This window comes from Dipodomys merriami, unplaced genomic scaffold (assembly GCF_024711535.1).
Source record: "Dipodomys merriami isolate MVZ:Mamm:240054 unplaced genomic scaffold, mDipMer1.0.p SCAF_114, whole genome shotgun sequence".
Taxonomy (NCBI): Eukaryota; Metazoa; Chordata; class Mammalia; order Rodentia; family Heteromyidae; genus Dipodomys; species Dipodomys merriami.
In genome coordinates, this window is record NW_027202427.1 from 1,037,122 (window position 1) to 1,062,653 (window position 25,532).

Here is a 25,532-nt window from a genome sequence, read left to right on the forward strand (position 1 = left end):
CAGTGGAGCAGGGCTGTTCTCCTCAGACTGGGAAGGGAATGAGAGCACGAGCAGTCTCCATCGTAGGGGTGTCCCCAGTGACGAGGGGGCCTCCTGCATGGACCCATCTCGTAAAGGTTCTAGCACCCCCCAACTGCACCATCCTGGGGACCCAGCTTTTGCAGACTTTGCAGGTCCAAGCTGTCCACCCACCCTCTCTGCATCTCAACGTTGAACATAGCCCATCCCCTTCTCCGTGTCCAATACCAACTGCCTGATGCTTTCTAAGGAAGCTCAGCGTTGAAGCCTCGTTCTCAGCACTCAAAGCTGTGAAAACGACTTTCTTCCTGATACATTAAAATCATGCATAACCCGTGAAATACATTCCTCATAATAGATAAAAGTCCTTGTGATGACTGCAGCTTTCTGCACACCACACCCCCAGGCGCCCATTCCATATTTAGCCCCACAGCCATCATGTCCAGGGGTGCCTTGCCCTGTGAGATACTAGAGTGGATTTCCCCGCCTTCACATCCAGCTGGAACCCGGGAGGTCAGCCTGACATCCCTCCCAGAGCCTTCTTAGAGAACTCTTTCCAATCTCGAATCCCCAACGCATCACCACAGGCGGCTTCTGTGAGGTCAGAGATTGCCTCTTGCAAAGACCCAGTTCATTTTAGATCCATGTAACTCATACCCAAACACTCTGTGCCCCCAAACATCTCTGCACAGGGCCTAGTGGGCAGTGCCAGCTGCTGGCCTGAAAAGCCAGTGTATGCTTCCTACTGGGCCATGAGGAAGCAGGTCTTCACCCTTCCCGCCCTACCCTTGTGAGGGCCAGAAATCCTCGCACCACCTAGAGGGCTGCTGAGCTCTGGGTGCTACCATGTTCATCAGAACCAAGTGACTTTCCTGTTGGGTTACACCATGGAGTTTCTGGAGCATGAATCCAGGGCTCCGCTGCTCACCTGTCTAGAGCATCTACTTGGAGAGCCTCAGTTCAGCTGCATTGCTGAGTTCTCTAGGGCGCTGTGTGGGCAGGAACCACCTCCGCGGGACTCCTCAGCATCCAGGGACGTGAAGCAAGCTGTGGGCCGTCCTCCCCACCCCCCAGTTGCTTCCTTTCCTTTAGCATTTCTGGGGAGGGAATCCAGGGCCTGGGCAAGACAGGCCAGGCAGGCACTGCACCGCCGAGCAATACCCCATCCCCCAGCTACTTCTGCTGTGTTTCATTCTCTCCGCTCTTATTCAGCGGGCAAAGGTACTGCTTTCGTTTCTACCCCCGAGACTAGCATGCTCTCCAGCAAGCCCAAGGCTGCACTCCTAGGGAAGAGAAAGGAAGAAGAAAGAAAAGAAGGGTGGGGAAGGAAAAGGAAAGGAAAGGAAGAGGAGGAAAGGGAAAGGGAAGGGAACAGAAGGGAAGAGAAAAGACTCCATACTCTGGCCCCCTTTCCCATCAGCCCTGCAGCTTAAGCATTTTTGCCCTTTGTGCATCTACTGCTTCCTTCCACCCTGAGATCTCCAGGACCCCGGCCCTCTAAGATGACTAGAAGGCCACCACTTGCCTCACCTGGCCATTGCCCAGCTCTCCAGTCTCTGTGCCTTGGCCCTGGCCCTAGCCAGCTCCACTGTGACTTCCTTCCTCAGCCAGGCCTTTGCCCTCAGCGCCCTCTTCCTGGACCACTTGGCCCCTCATTCACTTTCCATACAGTGTCCATAGGATTCTTTGTCACAGACACATGTTCATTCATGTCCCTGGGATTCTTTGGCTTTTATTGTCTCCCCACTTGAGCCGCTCCCTCCCTGGGAATGTGGACATGTCGGTTTAGTCACCTGGCACGTAGTAGGTGCTCCTCACCGGTGGTGGAGCTAATACCGGGGCCATGTGTCCAGTCTCCTCCTAGGGCCTGTCAAACCATACAGAACATGGGGGAGCCACTCCTCACTACGATGCCCTGAGGAATTGATGCCAGGTCATAAGGAATCACTCAGCTACACAGAGTGGGCCACCTCTGCCACGCGTTCCCTCTCCACCACCCACTGCCACCGCGGTCACCTGCCAGATAAGCTGCTCGAGCTCAGCTCTGGGGAGAATCCAAACCAAATTCCTGTCCTCCTCGATCCGCATCTGAGGATGGCATCTCCTCCTCCCAAGTCCCTGACTGGCTACAGGAGCTCAATCTCATTTCTTCTTCATTCTGCCTCCCCATAGGAACCACATCCAAGGCTGCCCTTCCTAACTCCCAAACACACCCCAACCCCAGCCCATTCCTGGGTTCTTACTCACCCATTTCCAGTCTAGGCCACCGTCGCTTCCCAGCTGGACAGTGGTCCCAGCCTTCTATGTCTGTCTCAGTCATCCAGCGACTCTCACACCAGCGTTACCCACCGCCTCTGAACAGCTCTCCTTGGAGCTGACCTGCAGCTCGGTGCACCCACTGCCACTCACAAGCCTCTTCCTGGGCCGCCTGTGGAGTGACGGGTTGCCACCTCAGCCACCGCAGCCAGAGCCTCCAGTCACCCTCTTTCCTCGCCATCTCATCTGTGCCATGCGAAGTTCTGACGTTTTGTTGTTGCATATCCATGTCTGTGTCAGTGCCTTGCTTGGGGTCCCGAGTCACCCGATTGCTCTGCTTCTTTCCTGACGGACCTGCCTAGCTTGTCTCAGCTCCTACAGGCCTTTTTGTTGTCAGTGAAGGATTTGCCTTAGATGCCAGTCGGATCTGTGACTAACCATCCTTACCTTTCCACTGGCTCCCCGTATCCTACACAATGACATTGATTGTTGGCATCATGTAGCTCCAAATAGCCTTAGTTCCCAGCTCTCTCCAGAGACCTGGGCCATCTTCCATTTCTGTTCCTTCTTACCTTGGGCTTCACAAATGTTGGAGGCAAGCTTGGGGATCAGGAACTCCTCGCCCCCATCAGCCCAGTTACCTTTCTTTTTCCCTTGTGCTTGCTGGAGATAGAACTGTGAGCCTTATGCATGCTAGGTAAGCATTGTACCACCAAGCTGCACCCCAGGCCCCAGGTCAGCCACTGTGACACGATCTGCTCTCTATCTCAGAGAATGGTACCACTACCACCTGCACATCTGATCTGGAAGCCAGGCTGAAACAGATGTTCAGTAAGCAGCAGCAGTTGTGTCAGTAACGAGATGGGTGTCTAAATGACTCTAGCACTCTCTCCTCTGGTTCCCTTTTGTTTAAGAACATCCTGGCTGCTGGGCCCTCGGAAAGTGGGAATTACCCAGGGCACAGGGAAGGGATGCCTGCTGTGTGGAAATGAGAAAATGGGGCTAGGTGCTGGAAGCTGGATGTGGGGAGGGAAGACATGGGCTGTGGGTAAACCCACGGAGAGAGGCATACACGCCAGAAGCCTGCAGATGAGGTGTTCTGGCTGCGGTTGTCACACACAAGCTTAGAGCTCTACAGAAGCTGGCCAGAGCCCTCTGCTCACCTGAGCTGTGCAGTGGAGGGTGTCATGGTGAGAGGCAGGCCTTGGTGACTGGAGGCTTTGGTTAGACCCCCACTACTACGGTATGCCCGTGCACTCCGGCCTCTGGCATCCCCGAAGGCAAAGCGCCAGGCAGAGCAGGGACTTGACAACACAAGGCCAGCAAGCTTGGCCTCGCTCCTCTGCTCGAGTTCATGCTTCAGGGCTGAAATGTCCACAGACCACAGGGAGCCTTGGATGAGCTAGCTGCTCCTGTGCTCTGTGGATGTCTCTGTGGACTGCTCAGTGACCCCCACCGTGCAGCCACGAGCTGTAAAACCTTTATCCCCCATCTTCAGAGCTGTGCTCTTGGTGACTGGCTTCAGCCCTCACAGTTCAGACTTCAGGCTTTGCACGTGTGCTTATTGAACTGGATGGGGCTTCTTTGCCTGTTTGTTTTTTGTTTTTGTTTTTGTTTTTGTTTTTTAATGGCAGCTACTGAATGACCACTGCCAACATCCCAGCCAGTGTGGAGATCATTATTAGGTCACTGCACCTTTCCCAGGATGCAAAGATACCCTATCACAGGGCAGAGGGGAAGGGGGCCAGAGAGCGTACTCCCTTCCCTTTCCCTCTTCTGCCCGCCCCCTCCTTCCTTGTTCTGTCCTTCTTTTCTCTAGGAATGCAGCCTTTGGCTTACTGAAGAGCACGTCGGTCTCTGAGGGCAGATAACTCGAAAGCCATTTACTGTGTGTCACTAGGTCACTGGAAACTGGGACAGATGGTCTGCTGAGAGCAGAGAGAGAATGGGGCCCGCAGGGAGTAACCAGGTCCCCATGAGGACCGCGGTCCCTGTTGTGGGGAGGCTGAGATGGCCATGCCTGGGAAGCTGGGTGAGTGGCATTCCTGGGCAGGCAGTGGCCAGCCCTGTGGAGGCTAGGCTTCAGTTGGCCCCCCTTCCCCCCCCAGATATGGGGCATACCACTGCCTGTCAGCAGCGGATCCGGTAGGCTCCATTTTGAGAGGTAGTGGCCAGGGACAAGAAGACATCATGACAAGCAAGAGCATTCTACTGGATTTGTCATGATGTCTCCGTGTCCCTTCAGTTTTCCTTTCCCTGAAAGCTGAGGACATGGAGCAACCCTCCATTCACTCATTTTCCAACTGCACATCTTCCGTGGTAAGACGCTTTCAAGGTCTCCGGTTCATTTTTCAACTGAGTTGTTTGTTCTTTTATTACTGAGCTTTTGAGATGATATGTTTTGAGTAATAATTCTTTATCAAATATATTTTTCCAAACATTTTCTCCCATCCTGTGGCTTGACTTCTCCGTCTGTTCACAATGTCTCATAGAGCAGACAATTTTAACTTTGATGAAATCAAATTCATCAGCTATTTCATTTTGTTAGATTAGGTCTTTGTTGGCCTATCTAAAATGCATTAGCAAACACAGGTTGTAGGTTTTTTTCTCCCATGTTAACTGCTATGTTTTACAACTGGGCCTGAATTGGTTCCCAGATTGAGGGTGTGAGTTCTTTGTCTTGATTCACTTCTTGGCCTGTGGGTTTTGTCCCAGCCCATTTAGTTGGGAGGAAGCTTTTCTCTGTATACTCTCTGCTCCTTTCTCAGTGTCAGCTGATTGCTTCTTTGTGAACCTATCTCTTGCTTCTCTATTCTTCCCCACTGATCTATTTGTTCCTCCCTGGGGACCACACTGTCTCCGTTGCTGCAGTTTGGTAGCACATCTCTTCCATGGCAGCCTCCAAGTTTGTTCTTCAGTATTGTGTGGACTCAGCCGGATGTTTTCAATTGCTGTGCACAGCTTTACCAAATTGTGGGCCTCCACGCTGATTGGGGCTATATTAAGTCTATAGATTAAACCAGAAACAACTGATATCCTAACAAAACTGCTTTGCGCCCTCAAACATGGGATTGCATTAGCTAAGACCCACACTTCTCTCTCTGTGAGCGAGCAACCCTCCTGCTTCCAAGTGTTCCTCAGTGAGACAGAGTAGAGGAAGGGGAGGTGGCCTTTCCAGTACTGGCTGTGAGTCAGAAGTCTTGTAACGCTTGGCCGTGCTGTGGGAGTGGGGTTGATTCCCATTTGGTCTTGACTGAGGCAGACAGGCATGCAGACCTCTGCAAGAACCAAATATGAAGTAAGGACCTGTGTAAGAGGAGAGGCTCAGAGCCAGGAGCTGGAACTGGAACCCAGGACCCAGCACTGTGGGAGTTTACTCTCTTCTGGAGGAGAGTGGGCTGCTAATTAACCCACAGGCATAAGAGGGTTAGACTGGGACTAGGTGCTCTTTGAGTCGGGATCGGAAGTACAGGAATGTAAGGACAGAGAGGTGGGACTGGGGTTCCAAGCAGTGGGAAGGGCATTTTCAGAGCCCTTGAGGCAGGGAGGAGCTTTGAACTCTGCGAGGCCTGGACGAGTGCATGCGGGGAGGATGGGTCTGGTGAGGTCATTGAGTCAGGAAGGACTTCGTGAGCCTTGAGTGTGCAGAGGGAGGATGTGAGGAAGAGAATGAGATTCTTATGTCCTGTGCAGTGCTGGGTGGTGTTCCACCCGGGATTCCCTTTGTATACCCTCTCACTAGCACCCAGTGGGAGCATCCCATCCCCTTTCGCGTATGAGAAAACTGAGGTACAGAGGGTGACCAAAGGCAGAGCTGGTCTTCCCCACCTACTCCGGATCCCAAAGTCAGGGCTGTCCCCACACAGGCCGGGTGCAGCAGCTGCATAGAATCCCTGGCTCCCTCCCAGCCAGAACTGCCCAGCTTCCCTCTACCCGTGATTTTGGCTGCTGGCCTGGCTCTGTAGCGCCCTTGCTCAGAGTCGGAGTGAGAAACTTGGGGTCTGATCATTGTATTCCATTAAGCCTAATTAAGATGCAGACTCGTTCAGTTAATGAAGGAGGCAATTTGGAGGCAATTTTACCAGTGCCAGAGAACTCTCATCAATGCTTCTCTTCTTGGCAGTGGGTCGGGAAGATGAGAAATGTATGCACAGCCACCCACCAGGCCACAGCTGGCAGGGCCCCAGGGAGGACTTCCTCCCATTCTCACAGCTAGAACATGTTGTGCATAAGACAGCCCGGCTCACATCAGCCCTGGTGCGGGGCTCCCCCAGCCCTGAGCCTCTCACCTCCCACCTACAGGCTCTTCCCTGCTCAGTCTGACCCCCTGGATGTTTGGGCATGATGGTCTGTAGCAGTCTTGGGAATCAGGCTGTCTGGGTTCAATTCCCAGCTCTACCACAGGACAGCTGTGCATCCCTGGGCAGGTTCTTAACCTTTCTGTGAAATGGGATAGTAGCAGACCTGAAAAGATGGCAATACTGCAAGTAAAACACTCAGCATGGGAAAACACCTGGCATGGGAGTGGGGATGTTCCTTAGCTCTGCCAGTCCCTCCCGCACCCCCCCACCCCCATTCCACACGAAGAGGAGTCTGTCCTCAGACACCAGGCTCACTATTTTGCTGCTACCAGAGGCTGACATCCCCTGGGTCCTGGATGCCCCGTCACTATGTGCTATCTGGCTGTGACACTGGGGTATGCCCAAAGCTGACTGTTATGTTGATTGCCACCTGTCAGGTAGCTGCTTTCCACATTTGGGTCTCAAAGGTGGTCTACTAGCCAGGACTCCCTAGCAGTGCCTGATACAAATTCTTCACCCCTCTTCAACATCAGCATCTGCTTTTGTTGCCAAGTTGCTTGCTTAGCTGACGTTATTGCTATAGCCAGTATCTCTAATTGTCCCCCGTACCAAGTGTTTCACCTCTGCTAGCTCATTCTCCCAATTGACAGATGCAGAAACTAAAGCTCAGAGAGGTAGGGTGGATTTCCCAGGATCACAGAGCTAGTAAGAGGCAGAAACTGGTTTTTCATTCTTTGATTGAACCTGTTCTCCAATTCTGAGGGTGCCTGGTGCTCACAGGCCCTCTCCCTGGTGTGTGTGATGAAGGGGGAGCAAGACGTGGCATGGCAGACAGGGTGGGAGCACCTGCAGGAGACCTGGCACAGGGTGTGCAGCAGCACCCAGGGGGCTTTGGCCTTCCCAGGGAGGGCACACTGGGCCTGAGCATTGGGGAGGGTGGATTTCTGCACATTTCCCTGGATAGAGCATGCCTGGGTGGGCGTGGAAATTACAATGGCATTTAGGGGTTGAGGGTGAGTGGAGGGGAAATTATAAGATAGGTAGGCAAGGCTAGGTCCTGCTAAGCCTGAAGAGTAGTCAGAGGCAGAACTTACCAAAGGTTTTAAGAGTGGTAGGTTCTAGAATCAGATAGACCTGGGTTGAAGCCTGAACTCCGATGCTTACTTGCTATGTGATCTGGGATAAGAACCTTCACCTGTGGTGCTGTGGCTCAAGTGGTAGAGCACTCACCTTGAGCTGAATAGCTGAGGGACAGTGCTCAGGCCCAGAGTTCAAGCCCCACGACTGACCAAAAAAAAAGAACCTTCACCTGTCTGTGCCTTAGTTTATGAATACATCATCAGAGACAGCCAGGCACCAGTGGCTCCCACCTGTAATCCTAGCTACTCAGGAGGCTAAGATTTGAGGATAACAGTTCAGAGCCAGCCTGAGGAAGTAAAGTCTTATCTCCAATTAATCACAGAAAAAGCCAGAAGTGGTGCTGTGGCTAAAGTGGTAGAATGCTAGTGCCTTAAGCAAAAGGAGCTCAGGGACAGTGCCCAGGCCCAGAGTTCAAACCCCAGGACCTGCAAAAAAAAAAAATTATTGGAGGAACAGGGGAGATGCCTGTCTGATTGACAGTGATTCATGACTGTAATTCTAGCTTCTGGGAGGCTAAAAATAGAAACATTCAAAATTGAAAAGTTCAGTAATGTAAATAAAAACTCAAAGGCATTACTTACAGATTAGGACAAGTTGGCAGTAGAATGTAAGACAAAATAGAGGTATTTCTACTTGGAAGGCAGAGATCAAGGTACTACAGTTTGAGGCCCACTTCGGTGAAAAAGATTGTGAGGCTCCATCTCAACGAGTGGCTGGAACAGTCATGTGCACTGCTGTCCATCTGCAGGGGAAATGCAAGCAGGAGGATTTTAGCCCAGGCATAAAGCAGTACCCTTCCTCAAAAATAACCAGTGCAAACGAGGAGCTGAAGCCCCGAGCAGCGGAGCAGGTGTGAGGACTTCAGTCCAATCCCTAGCACTTCCCAAAAATTAAAAGTTAAGGTAAAGGGATGAGATCAACTAGACAAGGACAAAGAAACAATCCTTTTTTTTTTTGTGAGAATACTGTACAGAGGAGTTACAATTACATGGGTATTTCTTTCTTTTGTTTTTTTTTTTTTTTTTGGGGGGGGGGTCTGGTCGTGGGGCCTGAACTCTGGGCCTGGGCGCTGTTCCTCAGCTCTTCAGCTCAAGGCTAGCACTCTACCACTTGAGCCACAGCGCCACTTCCAGCTTTTTTCTTTTTTGCTTATGTGGTGCTGAAGAATCGAACCCAGGCCTCATGCATGCAAGGCAAGCGCTCTACCACTGAGCCACCTTCCCAGTCCCATGAGTACATTTCTTATCAAGCATTGTTGCCTCCTCTTTGTTTCCCCTTCCCATCCCTTCCCATCCTCCCCCACACACACCCGATCCTCCTCCCACCCCCCACCAAAGTTTAACGTTCGTTTTTCGACATAACGACTATACATCTCACTGTTGCAATGGGTCCACCTGTGTCCCTAGTTAAATGATTTGTTTTGTTTTTTTTTTTAATGCACAAGGAACACTCTAGACCTCAAGGACTACCATTAAAAGGCCAAACCTATGAATTAAGAATATAGAAGGATGGGCTGGGAAGGTGGCTCAGTGGTAGAGCACTCACCTTGAGCTGAAGAGCTGAGGGACAGCGCCCAGACCCAGAGTTCAAGCCCCATGACCAGAGAGAGAGAGAGAGAGAGAGAGGTTTCCTTATTTCCTTAGGGAGTTTCCTTCTAGAGTGTTGGGAAGGGCAGTGGCATCTGGACAGGCATCCGCAAAGTGCTGGTACCAGGGAAGATTTCACTTAGCCAATGTTGATGCCCAGAGCAAGCAGCTCACAGGGCCTTCAGCTGCCTTTGCAATTCTCCAGCAAGAGTGGGAGCCCCAGAGCTGGGCTCTCTGTTCCACTGAGTCATAGCTGTTGCTGACCCCACGGCCATGTAGATTGATGAACAAAGACCCCAAATGGTCTATCTTAATCACAGGCCTTGTTGCCATGGTTCCATTATCAGATGCTCCCACCACCCTGACGCTCTTCCCACTTAGGTCCGTACCCAGGGTCACTCCAGATCCCGCCCTTGGGCTTTCCCAGGAGGGACCCCAGCAGCAGACTCGGAGGGTCTGAATGGAGTCAGGCTCATGAAGTGGGCTGGGATTGGCGAAAGCAAGCACTGGGACTTCAATATGCTGTACTGCTCACGGTGGCCCATTAAGAGTCCCCGCCTCTGCCAGGATTTGTAATGTGTCTCTCAGTGCTCTGAGCGGGATTTGGTCCCACTTCACTTGTAAGTGTAGATGCAGAGATGGAGCTATCATGATTTTGTGACTCCAGGTAGCAAGCAGATTCGGGCTGGGGGTGCAATTGCGTGGTAGAGCACTTGTCCAGCACACACTAAACTCTGGTCCCATCCATAGCCAGAAAGACAAATTAAATTAAAAGCGGCTTCTAGGCCTGTTCTCTGCCTCCTGGTTCAGGCGTCTTGGTTTTCATGGCCGCAAAGTTTGAGAAAGGCTGTGAGGGTGGAGAGACGGCCAATCAGGAGATAGTTTGTGTGGAGCTTGTTCTGGGCACCGATTCAGAGCATGTGCTTGCATCCTGTCATAAGATGGCATTTCAGAATCACTTTTTTTTTGCCTTGAAGGCAATTGAAGTGGGAATAGAGTCAGGAATCTCAGAAGTCTCTCTGACCCACTGAGAGGCAGTGTGTGAAAAAAGGCTCTGCCTTGCTACAAATGTGAGGAGAAAAGAAAAGGCTTTCTAGCTGTTTATGCTGGAGGCAAATGTGTCACTTTCAAATGGATTCTTTCGAGCCTAGACACAATTTTCATTCTCTGGTGAATCAAGGCACACATTGCTCCCTCTCCCCCAGCCTCCCCCCCCCCCCCCGCTCCCTCCTGTTAGCAAAAGATCTATTCCACAGATACATTGGAGAGACGGTCCTGGGAAACTTATTCGTTGCAAACCCACTGGGGCTGCTCTGAACCCTACTGAATCCTGGGTGGGGGCCAGGGAGCTCCTGCCTACCAAGAGAGGGTTGTACCCCCTCAGTAAGTAGCCGTCCTGGTCAGTCTTGATGTGTCCCTGCCAGAGGCTACCCTGAGAGTTTGGGGTCAAATAGAATTTCTTGACTACACAATTTAGGAACATGTGCCTATGTGTGCCCGTGTGCACGTGTATATGTGTGTGCACGCGTGTGTGCACACGTGCGCGTGAGCACACATGCACTTGCGCATGGGTGTAAACTCAGGTTGCTGTGATGATTCAGGACGATCGAGGTGACAAGAGTTGACTCACGGGGTGACTGCTTAAAGAGGTAGGTCCATCCCAGCGGCTCTCAGGCTTTTACAGTGTCTACCCCAGTCAATATTTGCTTATTATCTCCTCTCCAAATGCTCTATTCCATTCACATAGAATGGAATATTTCACCGTCTTTTAATTGTGTGTTATTTATGCATTAAGATATGGTCTCAGATATAGGCTCCCATGTGCTGGGATTACAGGCATGCATCACCACACCTGACTTAGAGTTTGCCTTTACCGTGCGTGTGTGTTGCCTGGAATTCATAATGCCATATGGAATACACAGGTTTGGGAAGAAGTCAGTGAGGACTGGGGGCTTCATTCTGCAGCTCAGGAGTTGGGTGCGGAAGGTGTGACCCCCAGAGCTGCTGGTGTGATTGGGGATGGGCACAGCCATGGCGGCTTCACAGGGAGGTCCCCGGCGTGGGCTTCCCACACATTCTGTGCTCTAGCTGTCTCTTTCAATGCAGGCAGACATTAACCCTTCAGCCTTTCGTGTCAGCCTGGACTTGATGATACCAGACACATCACTTCCCCCGCCCCTTCCATTGGAGGATAGCAGTAAGGGAGCGTGGCTTTGCAGATCCCAGTGTGTGTGGTGAGGGGTGGAGACAGACCTTAGAAGGGAGTGGAGAATGGGAGTCAAAGCCAGAGGAGCCACTTAACCCTGGGCTGGGGTGTGACTCCGTGGTGGAATGCTTGCCCGGCATTCTTGAGGACTGGGTTCCATCCCCAGCCCCACGGAAAAGGGTGAAGAGGGGAAAAGGGCATATCAAGGTGTTTTTCACCTGGACAAGAACGTAGTCTCTGATGCACATTTTAAGACACAGCTTCCCTAAAGTCATATCTGTGGTTACTTGCAGGAGGCTTGGAAGGACTCCATGGATGGGTACTTCACTTATATACTAGGTTTGTGTGGTTTTCTGTATTTATGCTATACTTTACCACGCCACCCCCTTGGGAGTGCTCTTGAAAAAGAAAGGAGGTAGAGTTGAATATAATCTTCACAGGGTAAAACCCATTGCCCCTTGTGAGCTCTGCAATCTTAACCTCTGTAAGCCTCAGTTTCCTCATCTGGAAGAGTAATTATGACAGTAATTGCCTCCTGGCACTGTGGTAGGAATTTAAGACAATGGGCAGAAATTGGCTGGCCAGGGCAGTTGCGAGGTCACGCCAGTGGGTTGGCTGTGGACAGAAGGAGATTCCAGAGGCCCTGAGTCTGCTCCTTCCCCCGCCCCCCCTGCTGCCCCCAACTCTGGCCCGCCATGCCATGTGCTCTCCACACCCTGGCTGCCTTCTGATGTGTCCTGCATCTGAATGTGCCTAATAATCCAGTGGGCAGGCCACACCGGAGTGCAGAGCGGCCATGGCATCCCTGTGCACCTGGCAGGTGAAAACGTGTCCCAGACACATAACTGAGACAGCAAATTGGTTTCTGCCTCCCTGGGCAGGTGAAGTCACACTGCTTTTTTACCCTTCTAGTCCTGGGTCTCCTGTGAACCTCATTTAGTCTCCTTTATCAGGCAGAGTAATCTCCAAAGGTGGGGGTGGGGGAGTTCAGGGTCATTCCACCACCTCAGGGGTTGCTGGTGCTGCTGATTCCTTTTCTCTGCATTTCTCTACGTATGTAGAATTCTGCCAAATGCATTACCTTGTGCCTGCCTGTCTACCTCTCTCCTTTCCTCCTTCTTTTCTTTTCTCCCTCCCTTCCTGTCTCCCTTCTTCCTACTTCCCTTCCTCCCCCTCCCTCCCCTTTTGTGGGTGAGGATGCGGGGGGGGGGGGGGCAGGTTCTTAAGCCTGTGGGCAAGGGCACAGCCCTGACTGCTTGCAACTGGCTTGTGGTTAGCATGTCTTTGAGGCTCGTCCACATAGCCGCCTGCATCACAAGAGCCCTCCTTTCCAAGCTTGCATATTGTCCAGCACAAGACAAGCACAGTGAGTTTTACTCACCCCTGTGCACTCCCCCCTTGCACATACAGAGCACAGTTGTTTGGCCCGTCTCACTGTGGATGGGCACTGATTTTTGTGGGTGACGTGGCAGTGGGTGTGAGTGGATCCGTTCACCATTTGCTCCCCTGCACTGGAAAACCAGTTGTCCGGTCTGCAACCGTCCACTGGAGTTACTGGGTTATAATTCTGATGAGAGAAGGGAGTGTCTCAGCTTGTTTCACCCCTGACCCCTGCACTCTGGCCAGTACCTCCCAGCGGGGTCAGGGCCAGGTTGGGGGGGGGGGCCAGCAGGACGGGGCCGGGCACTGAGTCAGAACACACCGCTCCTTCACGGCTCTGGCTTCCTTGCACTGGAAGGTCCTCTTGGGAACAATCAATGAAAACTCTGATTGTCTTTCCATTTCCCACATTCTGTGATTGTTTTCACCACAAGAAGGTAAGTACTTTCTGTGTGATTAGACAGCCCAGATTTTCTGATGTGTGATTTTAAGACCAACCCTGGAATCTTGGTGATCCTCCTACCATGTGTCCAGCTGTTCTTCTCCTATGTTCTGGAACAATTCAAACTGCCTCTGCCCAGGGGAGGCTTTAATGAGCTCTGGAGACAGGAGGGAGAAGCCAGGGGAGCAGAGCAGGATCTCGGCACAGGCCTCCGTGAGAAGCCAGCTCAAGGAACAGGGGTTCAGGTTGCTGACTGCAGCACACTGTGTGGCCACACCCCATTACATCAGTGATAAGGGGACATGCGAGGCCTCTGTGTCCAGTGGGTTTGAAGACTCTGAAAAACGTTCACCCTCCCTCCTAAAGACAGTCAGCCCCTCACTCTAATGAGGGACCTTGCTTTCCCTCATCCAGGAACTGTAATTGGAGAGTTGGAGGGTAGAGAAGGGGAAGACCAAGTAAAAGTGACTGCCGGAACTGTCCCATCCCTCACTCCATCTGCAGGGTCTGCTCTTACCTGTTTCATATAAACACTGATAGGAACCAGGAATCCCACTACCAAGAAAAAGGGGCCAAAGGTTTGTAAAATCTCTGATAGAGTAACCACCTTGTTTGACAAAAGAAACCCAGGGAATTTAAGAGAAGGGAGCTAAATCACCCTGCAGCCAAATGTGATGGCACATGCCTATAAGCCCAGCTAATCAGAGTCTGAGATAGGGAGGATCGTGGTTTGAGGCCAACCCAGACAAAAAGTTTGCAAGACCGGCATTTCAATAGACAGGGTCAGACATAATGGTGCATAACCGAGATTCTGACTCTACACAGGTAGAGATAGTTGCATCGATCGAGGTTGGCCCCAGATAAAAATCAAGAGAGGGGCTGGGAAGGTGGCTCAGTGGTAGAGTGTTTGCCTTGTGTGAATGGGGCCCTGGGTTCAATTCCTCAGCACTAGATAAGCAGAAAAAGCTGGAAGTGGCGCTGTGGCTCAAGTGGTAGAGCGCTTGCCTTGAGTGGGAATTATTCAGGGACAGCGCTCAGGTCCAGAGTTCAAGCCCCATGACTGCAAAAAAAAAAAAAATCATGAGATTCTGCCTTTAAAGTATCCAAAGCAAAAAAGGACAGAGGGCATGGCTCAAATGGTACAGCACCTGTCTAGCAATCAAGAGAACCTGAGTTTAAGCTCCAATAACCATCAGATTCATTTAACTAGCAATCATGAGGCACTGAGTTCAAACTCCAATAACCATTACATTCATTTGAATATGATGCACATGGGTTCTTGTTCTGAGAGTATAGAAATAATGCTAGGGGGATGGAAAGTTGGCTCAGTGGTAGAATGCTTGCTTTGCATGCATGAGGCCCTGGGTTCAATTCCTCAGAAACACATGAGCAGAAAAAAAATGGAAGTGGCACTGTAGCTCAAGTGGTAGAGCACTAGCCTTGAGCTGAAGAGCTGAGGGGCAGCGCCCAAGCCCAGAGTTCAAGACCCATGACCGACAGAAGAAAAAAAAAGAGGGGCTGGGAAGGTGGCTCAGTGGTAGAGCACTTGCCTTGCATGCCTGAGGCCCTGGGTTCGATTCCTCAGCACCATATAAGCAAAAAGAAAAAAGCCGGAAGTGGTGCTGTGGCTCAAGTGGTAGAGCGCTAGCCTTGAGCTGAAGAGCTGAGGGACAGCGCCCAGGCCCAGAGTTCAGGCCCCATGACTGGAGCCCCCCCCCCAAAAAAAAAGAAAGCAGCAAGACCCTATTGACCCCACCCTCCTGTTCTTCCTCCTCCCTTTAGTCGATTTGTCAGATGATGAGTGGTTTGTTTGAAACAGGCAATACCCTCCTCCTGGGCATAGCACAGGATGGTGGCTTTTAGGAGTGCTGGCCTGAGTTATGACAAGACCCAAGACCCTCCCTTGCATGGTAGCCACTGGTTGGTAGATTAGCGGATGAGCTGGCCTGAACCAGTTGATTGATATCTTCCTTCAAACTCATTTAGTAAATGTGTTCTGTGCACCTGCTATGGGCCAGGTGACAGTGAACAAAGCTGGCCCTGGGCACCCCTGCTGGGAGAGCTCTCTAGGGAGGCTCCCATGCAGCTGTGGGCGCACCCGAGACTCTTGTCAGCCAAGAGACAGCCATCCCTGCGCTCTCAGGGTTACAGCCATACCATCCTCACTGCCCCAACACACACGCGCGCGCGCGCGCGCACACACACACACACACACACACACACACACACACACGGTGATGCCATCTCTCCTGTGCGTGTCTCCATAGGACAAGGTCCCTCCACCATCCATTCTCTTGTCTGCCAGCCAAAGGGTCTGCCTACTATGTATGTACCACGCAGGGCCAGCCTGTGAGGCTGCAGTGCTGACTGAGGCTCTTTTCCTGCTCCCGAGGATATTCCAGCCAAACAGGGAAGAGGACAGCCCCCTAATGAGCACAGGTACTGCGGGGCTGCTGGCAGGAAGGACGCACTGGTAAAGCCTCGCCGTGCGGGAAGGGAGAGGAGAGGGGTCTGCCAGGAAGCGGGCACTGGAGCTGCACCTCTCATCTCTTCCTGACTGAGGCTGAGAACGTGGCTGTCACCGTCAGGGAGCCCTGGCTTCAGCAGAGCACCATGTGAACTGACGAGGGACAGAGTCTCCACTGACAGTGGATGAAAGGGTGGTTTCCACCCCAGCATGGCTCTGAGTGTTGAGTCTCCGGGAACTCAGAGGTGGGGCTCTTGACAGCAAACGTGAGGCTTTGGGTTTATCCCCAGCACTGAGAGGGGAAAGGCAGAGGAGCATGCCTAGCTCTGATCTTCATTCAGTGAGCCTTCTTCACCTAGACCTGGGAGAGACTCGGTGAGGATGCGGGGGGAGGGGGGTGCCGACAGCACCCCAGGAGAGACTAGCCGAGCCGAACGCCCCGAGCTGGAGGGACCCCCATATGGCCACACACAGCTCAGATTTAGCTGTGATCGTTTTCTGTGCTTCCTTGGGACCATGTCATCTGCAAGTTTACTTCCGCCTTCTCTCCTAGAAGCTGCATTTCCTTTTCCTACCAATGGTATAGGCTTGAAACCCCTTCCTTTCTGCCTACGTGACAAGCATGCCTGGGAGGGGCAGAGAGAGGGCAAGGGGGGCAGGCTGCCACAGGCATGGCGTGCAGGCTCCATCTCCCAGGGGCACAGGCAGGAGGAGGAGACAGTAAAGGCCCCCAGGTGCCGTGACCCCAGGTGCGGTGCTGGGATTGCTGGCTCCGAAGACCCAGACATGACTCAGAGCTAGAGCAGACACCCACAGTCTGTGAGGAGGCCTGATTGGCAATTAAGCAATTAGAACCCAGCTTGACAAGGTTCTCATCAAAAGCTGTACAGAATTCAGAACAGACCTAGAAAAGGAAGTGGGGAACCCGGTGCGTGGATCCAGGAATGCCTTAAAGGGAATTGCACAGAGCTGGTCATAAGGAGTGAGTGAACACTTGCAAGGCAAGGCGGGGTGGGCAGCATGGGCAGCCCTGCAGGGCAGGCATCAGACAGCTTTTCAAGGTTGTGCAGGATCAGGAGACGAGGTGCATCACGGTGAGCAGAATGGGAGCAGCCCTGCACAGTGGGCTCAGGCACCCACTGCCTGGCCTCTGCCTGCTTCCACACTAGAACCGACTTGTCTCCAGGCCTTTTTCCTGCCCCCTGGGGTGGGCAGCTCTATGTGGCTGTGGGGGAGGGATGGGGAGGGGAGGGCACACAATGCAGGGACACATAAATGGAGGTGTTATTTTTGTAACCTCCTTGTACAACCATTTGTAGATAAAAAATAATTTTTAAAAAATGAGAAAGAAGACTCGGCACTGGAAACATGAAGTTGACTTCCATTACATGGCCTGGGTTTGGTGCTGGGGTATGCCACCTGGGAGATTCACATGAGTCTAAGGAAGGCCATTCTCTGGCTGGTCTTGGATGCCAGGAACTTCCTGTCTCCGGAAGTCTGTCCTCAGATAGCCTTTGCCAGAGCAAACAGCCTAAAGGAAGGTTTGTGTCTGACACAGGGGAAATGATTGCCATTCAGAGAGACTGGCCAATTAACCACAGGCAGGACAGAAAGTTCTTGCATGAACTATCACCCCCCCCCCATCCCTGAAGTACTCTGAAGATGAGTAGTGGTGGTCTTATTCATGAAGCTGTCTCCAGCAGCTTGGCAGGGAAAAACACCTGCTACCCTGCTATTGATTAATAGTTCCTGAATGTATTAAAGAATTAGCATAACGTGAAGTCTAGAAGTCGGTCAAAGATCCTGACACCCAGATAGCATGAGGGTGGGGGTGGGGTACTGGTAATTTTTATTTTATTTTTTATTTTTGGTCCATTGCAGGGCTTGAACCCTGGGCCTGGGCACTGTCCTTCAGCTCAAGGCTAGAGCTCTACCACTTGAGCCACCACGCCACTTCTGGTTTTCTGAATAGTTTATTGGAGATAAGACTCTCATGGACTTTCCTGCCCGGGCTGGCTTTGAACTGCGATCCTCAGATCTCAGCCTCCTCAGTAGCTAGGAAGACAGGTGTGAGCCACCAGGGCCTGGCTGGACTGGTAATTTTTTAAAGGTCTTCACATGGCTTCCATGTACAGGGTAGGTTGAGAGCCACTGGGTGCAATGTGCTGGAAATTCAGGACAGTTACATTGCCCCTGCCCTTGTCAGGATAAAAGTCTAAGTGGCAGGTTACCTAAATGCATCCATGCGTTCATTTATCGGGTAAGGTTCAAAGGGTTGAATGCATCCATAGAGTCAGGCAAAGAGTAGTAAGAGAACCCTGGGAAAGGAATGCGTAAGTGTGGCTCATGGAGATAGGAAAGCCTCAAAGAAAAACTTTTACAGTGGGAATTGAAGCTCAGTCAAGCTAGTGTTCTATTGGTTAAGGCATCCTCCAAGTCTTTTTTATTTTTATTATTTATGTATTTGTTTATTTATTTATTTGTTCGTTTATTTTGGTTGTGGGGCCTGAACTCTGGGCCTGGGCACTGTCCCTGTGTCCCTGAACTCTTCAGCTTAAGACAGGCACTCTACCACATGAGCCACAGCACCACTTCCAGTGGTTAAATGGAGATAAGAGTCTCATGGATTTTCCTGCCTTGGATGACTTTGAACCATGATCCTCAGATCTCAGCCTCTTGAGTAGCTAGGATTACAGGCATGAGCCACTAGTGCCCGCTCCTAGTCTTTTTGAGTTTTGCTTTTGAGATGGGGTTTCACAAGCTGCCTGGGTTGGTCTCAAATTCACAATCCTCTTGTTATTACCTCTTGAGTGGAGGGATTACAGAAGTACACAATCACAATAGCGTGAAGAAGGCATTTTATTTTTTAAGTCTTGATGTGGTTGTACAAAGTGGTTATGATTTCAGGTGTCTATGTGCACCATGTGTCTTGGTCAGGCCTCTTCCTTCCTTCCTTCCTTCCTTCCTTCCTTCCTTCCTTCCTTCCTTCCTTCCTTCCTTCCTTCCTTCCTTTCTTTCTTTCTTTCTTTCTTTCTTTCTTTCTTTCTTTCTTTCTTTCTTTCTTTCTTTCTTTCTTTCTTTCTTTCTTTCTTTCTTTCTTTCCTTTCTTTTTGTCTGTTGTGGGGCCTGAACTCTGGGCCTGGGCGCTGTCCCTCAGCTCTTCAGCTCAAGCCTAGCGCTCTACCACTTGAGAGCCACAGCACCACTTCCGGCTTTTTCTGCTTATATGTTGCTGAGGAATCAAACCCAGGGCCTCATGCATGCAAGGCAAGTACTCTACCACTGAGCCACCTTCCCAGCCCCCTTCCATCATTCTTTCTCATCCCTACAATTACCACTCACTCTCCCCACCCCCAGAGTCAAACCACATTTGAGGAGGGAATTTCTAAGATAGGTTTTGTAGAATAAACAGAAGTTTCTGAGTGTCTTCTTTCCTTCCCAACTTAAAAAAAAAAATTATTGTTGTTATTGTTGTTGTTTTTCCCCTGGGGCTGGGTAGAGAACCCAGAACCTGCCGCATGCTAGTCAAGAGATCTGCCCTGAGCAGACACCCCAGCCCTTTTGTCAGATTTTATTTTGAAACAGCGTTTTAGGACAAGGGGGCAGCAAGTGCTGCATATCACTCTAGAAGAACTTGAGTGTTGGGGGACAGCGCCCACCGTCATTCTGACCCCCAAGCCCCACGTTGGAGTGCGAAGGGGAATGCCAGGGAATTTCCACACCTTCCGCTGAAGGCGTTGCAACTTCTTCTCTCATTGGGAGCAAAATAGTTGTGTGGTGAGATTTCAGTGTTAAGCACATTCAAGGTGGCCCTTAAACTGAGTCCGCATGGTGCACAGATGTTCATTCATTATCACTGACTCATACTGTTGGTTTCAGTCCTTCTGATTCCTTCCAGGAAGGTCTAGGTCCAGTGCTGGAAGGTCTGAACGCCCCTGATCTCACACTTGCTAATCTGCCAAACAAAGCAGAGCCTTCCTCAAAATATCTGGTCAGAATTTAATCTCATTATTTTGCCATCATCCTGTTTATTCCTATGGAAGGCTTTGGAAGCTGACAGAGATGCCTGATTTGCTGTTTTAATTGACACATACTGATTGACACATTGATGGCACATCATGTGACATTTTGATCTACATAGTCATTGTATAATATAATCAAGTTGGATATGCTAAATAGCACATCTGTCATCTCAGACATTCGCAGTCTATCTGTTGAGAACATGCAGAATCCCCTCTTTTGGCTCTTCTGCAGTTTTCAGCACAATACTGCTACGCATGGCCACCCTGCCATGCCGGACAGCACCAGGCAGACATTCCTTTTGAACCTGTGACTCTGCACCTGTGACTAGCCTCTCGCCGCCCATACTCTCCAAACATGACCTGTGGCAGCCTCCCTGACTCTCATGAATACAGCTAGCACATATATTCATGTATTCATTTTTGTATGAATCTGTTTTCACTCCTCTGAGACAAATATCCAGGCATCCATTACCCATTACCAAGGCGCATGGTGGCTGCATGTATGTATTTTAAGAAACTGTCATCTTTTCTTTTCTGGAGTGGCTGCTCTGTTTCCTGTTCCACCAGAAAGGCTACAAGAGCGATGGCTTCCCTGAATCCTCGTCAGCATGTGATGAGGCCATTTTCGTTATTTCAGCTGTTCTAACAATATGAAGTAATTCCTCCTTGTGGTTTTGACTTGCCTTTCTTGATGGCCAGTGAGATTGAACACTGGATGTGCGTGCGCGCGCGCGCGCGTGTGTGTGTGTGTGTGTGTGTGTGTGTGTGTGTGTGTACACATGCACGCCATCTATTGTGCTCTTTGTGAAGTGTCTTTTCGTGCCCTTTATCTTCTGATCTTCTGACTGGATTTTTCGGTCTTTACTGCTGAGGTTTGTGAGTTCTTTATATATAATCAGTACTAATCCTTTGTCAGCTATATGGCTTGCAGATGTTTTCTCATCCTTTTGAAAAGATACTTAGAAGAACAAATTTTTTGTTTTGAGTCGACCTAGTTTGTTCATTTTTATGGCTCAAATCTAAAACTTCTTACCTAGCCCTAGAACCTGAAAGTTTTCTCTAGTGCATTTTGCTAAAAGTTTTATACATCTGGGCTGGGAAGGTGGCTCAGTGGTAGAGCGCTTGCCTTGCATGCCTGAGGCCCTGGGTTCGATTCCTCAGCACCACATAAGCAAAAAGAAAAAAGCCGGAAGTGGCGCTGTGGCTCAAGTGGTAGAGCGCTAGCCTTGAGCTGAAGAGCTGAGGGACAGCGCCCAGGCCCAGAGTTCAGGCCCCACGACCAGACCCCCCCCCCAAAAAAAAAAAGTTTTATACAAATTTAAGACCTTTTTTGAGATAACTTTTTAAGGTAAAATATGAGATTTGGGTTAAGCCTTGGGCTTCTTGACTGTAGGTTGCCCGTCAGCTCTGATACTATGTGGTGCAAAGGGCTTCTGTCCTTCATTAACTTGATTGTGCACCTTTGTCAAAACTGAGGCTGAGGAAGGAGTCTCGATTTGAGCCCAGCCTGGACAGAAAAGTTTAAGAGACCCCATCTTAACCCATAGTTGGACACAGTGGCAGCACCTGTTATCCTAAGTTCTAAGGGAGGTTGAGATTGGGAAGTCACCGTGCCAGGCCAGCCTGGCAGGAAAGGCCACAAGAGTCCATCTCCGTGGAAGGGGAAGCCGGACATGGTGGTGTACACCTGTGATTCCAGTAATAGCAGGAAACTTAAAATAGGCAGATGCGCTGGGCGTCGGTGGCTCACACCTGTAAATACTCAAGAGGCTGAGATCTGAGGATCTCAGTTCACAGCCAGCCCGGGCAGTAAAGTACTGAGACCACTCAACTTTTTATATGGAAAGGTAAAATTAATGATAATAGCAAAAATATGTTGAAAACAAAAGGGAAAAAAAGGAAATGGGAGGAGTCAGCTGATTAGAAAGCATCAGAAATCACAATTCTGAGGCTGTTAAGGCAACTCATGAAGCATTAGAACAGAGAGCCAATAAATAGACTCATGCAAGTCAGCCAGTGGTTTTTTGTTTTTGTCGGTCATGGTGCTTGAACTCTGGGCCTGGGCGCTGTCCCTCAGCTCTTCAGCTCAAGGCTAGCGCTCTACCACTTGAGCCATAGCGCCACTTCCGGCTTTTTTCTTTTTGCTTATGTGGTGCTGAGGAATTGAACCCAGGGCCTCAGGCATGCAAGGCAAGCGCTCTACCACTGAGCCACCTTCCCAGCCTGACATCCCAGATTTTGATGGTGATTATGTCACACCTGTCCCTTAGTTTGGAGAGCTGGTGTGCTTACCCTGTGTAGCCTTCCGGTCTATGAGTGCCGTCTCACTGTGTTATCTGTGTCTCCGTGTCCTTCATCATTCATGGTAGTTTTCAGGATAAAATCTTGCACAGTTCTTCACATGAGAATTATGAGTTTGCCTTCATTCCTTAAGAATGTTGTCACCGAGGGCTGGGAAGGTGGCTCAGTGGTAGAGCGCTTGCCTCGCTTGCATGAGGCCCTCGGTTCGATTCCTCTGCACCACATAAGCAAAAAAAAAGCTGGAAGTGATGCTGTGGCTCAAGTGGTAGAGCGCTAGCCTTGAGCTGAAGAGCTGAGGGACAGCGCCCAGGCCCAGAGTTCAGGCCCCACGACTGACAAAAAAAAAGAATGTTGTCACCGAGTAGGAATGTGTGGGCTGGTTATTGTGTTCTCTGGGCCTTGCCTACATTCTGCTCCTGCTTGCCTCCATTTCCCAATGAAGAACCACTGCCATTGTCCTTCTGGGGAGGCTGTGTTTGTCTCAGGCTGTTTTCAGGTTGTTCTTGCCATTGTTATTTTCAGTAGTTAATTAGTATGTGTCTTGGTGTGGACTGGGGGCAGTTTGTGCTGCCTGAACTTCACCCAGTTCTAGATTCCAAGTTCTTGGCAAATTTAGGACATTTTCAAACATTTTTTAAGTCCACTTTTTCCTTCATCCTCTTTCTTGTCACCTTCTAGGATTATGAGTATGTGAATGTGAAATCTTTGTATTAGTCTTATAGGAGACCTCTAGGTGTGTGTGTGTGTGTGTGTGTGTGTGTGTGTGTGTGTATACTGGGGCTTGAACTCAGGGCCTTGAGCTTTTGTTCCACTTTTTAAACTCAAGGCTGGAGCTCTACCACTTGAGCCACATCTCCACTCCCAGCTTTTTGCTGGTAAATTGGAGATGAGACTTGAGACTTTTCTGCCCAGGTTGGTTTCAAATCGAGATCCTCAGATCTCAGCTTCCTGAGTAGCTAGTATTACAGGCGTGGGCCGCTGACACCAATCAATTTATAATCTTTTAACTTAATCTGTTTCCCCTCTGCATGTTCAGATGGGGTCATTTCTTTTTTATTTTCCAGTTCACTCTACTTCTTCCATCCTGCTTTTGAGCCTGCTTATTGAGGCTTATGTTGAAGGGGGTATGCAGATTGAAGTCAGGGCTTTGTGCATGTTAGACAGGTGCTCCACCACTTGAGATGTGTCTGCAGCCCTTTTCCTGCTTTAGTTATTTTTGAGATAGGTTCGCATGTTTATAAATCATGGTTCTTCTTAGTTTCCTCTGTTGTTTTAGAAAACAATAGACAATAATGAGTTTTTAATTTATTTCAAGTGTACACTTTGACATTATGGAATTATTCCACCATCTCTAGTATCTTATCACTAGTGTGTTGGTTTTTATTTTTAATTCTGTTTACAATCTTATTTTGGATATACCAAGTGATTTCTGATGGAATGTGGCCCTTTTATGTATGATGTTAGGAGCCCCAGATCGCATTTCAGCGTCCTTTTCTGTGTGGTCCCCTCTGACCCTGGGGCAGAGGAAGTAGATTTGGGGGAAGGGAGCTGCTTCCTGTGGAGTGAAGTTCTGGATCCCAGGACCACTGGGTTTTTCCGACACCAGAAGGAGAGATCCTTGCCATCTGCTTCAAGTTCCTATGTTCAGGTGGCCCTCCTGCCTCAGCCTCCCAAGTGCTGGTGTACAGGCACTTAGTTGTAGTTAGCAGGAGAATAGGAAAATGTGTCTCTACTCCATCACCAGAGCTCTCTGCATGCCAAAAGCTCTTTGAGAAGCCAGGGTTGAGAACTGCACTCCATCCATGAAAGCAAGAACTGTGTTTGTCTTTCCAGTCTCATAGTATCCATATCTGGCAGGAATGTCCTTCAGTAAAGATTTTTGTGAATGAATAATGAATGAATTGGCAAGAGGGGAAAGAATGGGTGAATGGGTGAGTGATAGAGTGAGTAATTTCCTAATAGAACCACCAGCAACCTCCCCTGCACCCCTATTGTGTTCCCCCCCACCCCCACAAGGGAGGGTTGTGCCAGCAGGGGGCGCCAGGGTGGTGTGGGAACTACGCAGCCGGGAGGGAGGTATTGAAGCTTCTGGTCTCCTGGTGTGCTCTCTTGTAAAAGCTATATCTGCCTCTTTTCTCTTTTCCCAGATCTTTTATTGACTTCAATTTCATAATCATTTTTTTCTTCAAGCAGAGAACGTCCTGGATAACTTTGGTCTTTGAAGGAGCCTTTCTCGAGGCTTACTCTGCAGGGATTGGAACAAAATGAAAACACTATTCATCTTGTTCTGAGATGATACTTGTGTGTGTGCTGGGCCTGGTCTTGTGCTCATTCTGTCCTTGTTAGTGCAGAGGTATGTACTGCCACTTCATAGAATTTTATTTTAAGCATTTATGTTCCCTTCTCTTCCAAGGAAGGGGAGGATGTGAAGGTCATTAGGATGCTACAAGGTAGGGAGCCTTTAAATGAAACTCACTCTACAATGTTGCTTTGTGGGCAGGAGTACTGAGGGTGAACCCAGGGCTTCATAGGTGCTAGGCAAACACCTGCCACTAAGTTGTACCCAGCCTATTCTTCAGTCTCAATGCAAGCCCTATGAGTGCAAAGTGCCAAGGCTATGAGTACAAAGTACTAAGTCCTACAGGTACAAAGTATCAAGCCTATGAGTGCAAGGCCCCAAGCCCTGTGAGCTCCTTATGAGCCTCAGTTTCTCCATCTGCAAAATGGAAAGAGGTGTGAGTCCCTATTTATTTATATATGTATTTATTTATTTAGTTCGGTCATGGGGCTTGAACTCTGGGCTTGGGTGCTGTCCATGTGTTCTTCAGCTCAAGGCTGGCACTCTGCCACTTTGATCCACAGCGCCACGTCCGCTTTTCATTGAAGATAGGAATCCTGCCCAGGCTGATTTTGAGACGTGATCCTCAGATCTCAGCCTCCTGAGTAGCCAGGATGATAGGCGTGAGTCACCAGTGCCCAGTGATTCCAAGTTTCATAAGGCTATTAGCCCTGTGAGGATTAAAGAGAGCAGAGAGCTCTCTGTCCTGATGATGCTTTGCAAAAGTCCTGAATATATTGCAATATAAGGCTGTGCTTTCTTTTCCTTAGTGTTGAAGGCTGGAATCAGCTGTATCTAACAGAACTGAACTGAAACTGAGCTTGCGGCCCTTCTCTGGGTTGCTAGTAAGAGATAAAGAGCCGTCCAGCAGCTTCCCTTTCTGGAGCTAAGACTCGAAACTCTAGCTTGGCACTACAGGGGTGATGTTGGGAGTAGACAGTCAATAAGTCCCGTGCCGTTATTATTACTGACTTCACAGAACCCAATCTTAGAACATTGCCATTCTTCCCCCAAAGATCTGTTGATTTTATACTTTGCCTGACATTCAGGAATCTACTTTCCTTCTCTATACATT

The 25,532-nt window shown here is 50.0% G+C and overlaps 1 protein-coding gene across 3 annotated transcripts in view; it reads left to right on the plus strand.

Annotated features, from left to right (window-relative positions):
- The window catches only part of LOC138822705 (histamine H1 receptor-like), a 62,622-nt gene that overhangs the window by 26,164 nt on the left and 10,926 nt on the right, over positions 1-25,532 (plus strand). Inside the window, exon 1 of one of the 3 annotated variants that reach the window (XM_070015570.1) lies at positions 13,314-13,324. The exons of the other annotated variants lie outside the window; for them this stretch is intronic. The gene's annotated coding sequence lies outside the window, so the exon portion shown is untranslated. Of the gene's footprint in view, positions 1-13,313; positions 13,325-25,532 lie in introns of those variants that run through there. 3 annotated transcript variants of the gene reach the window in all.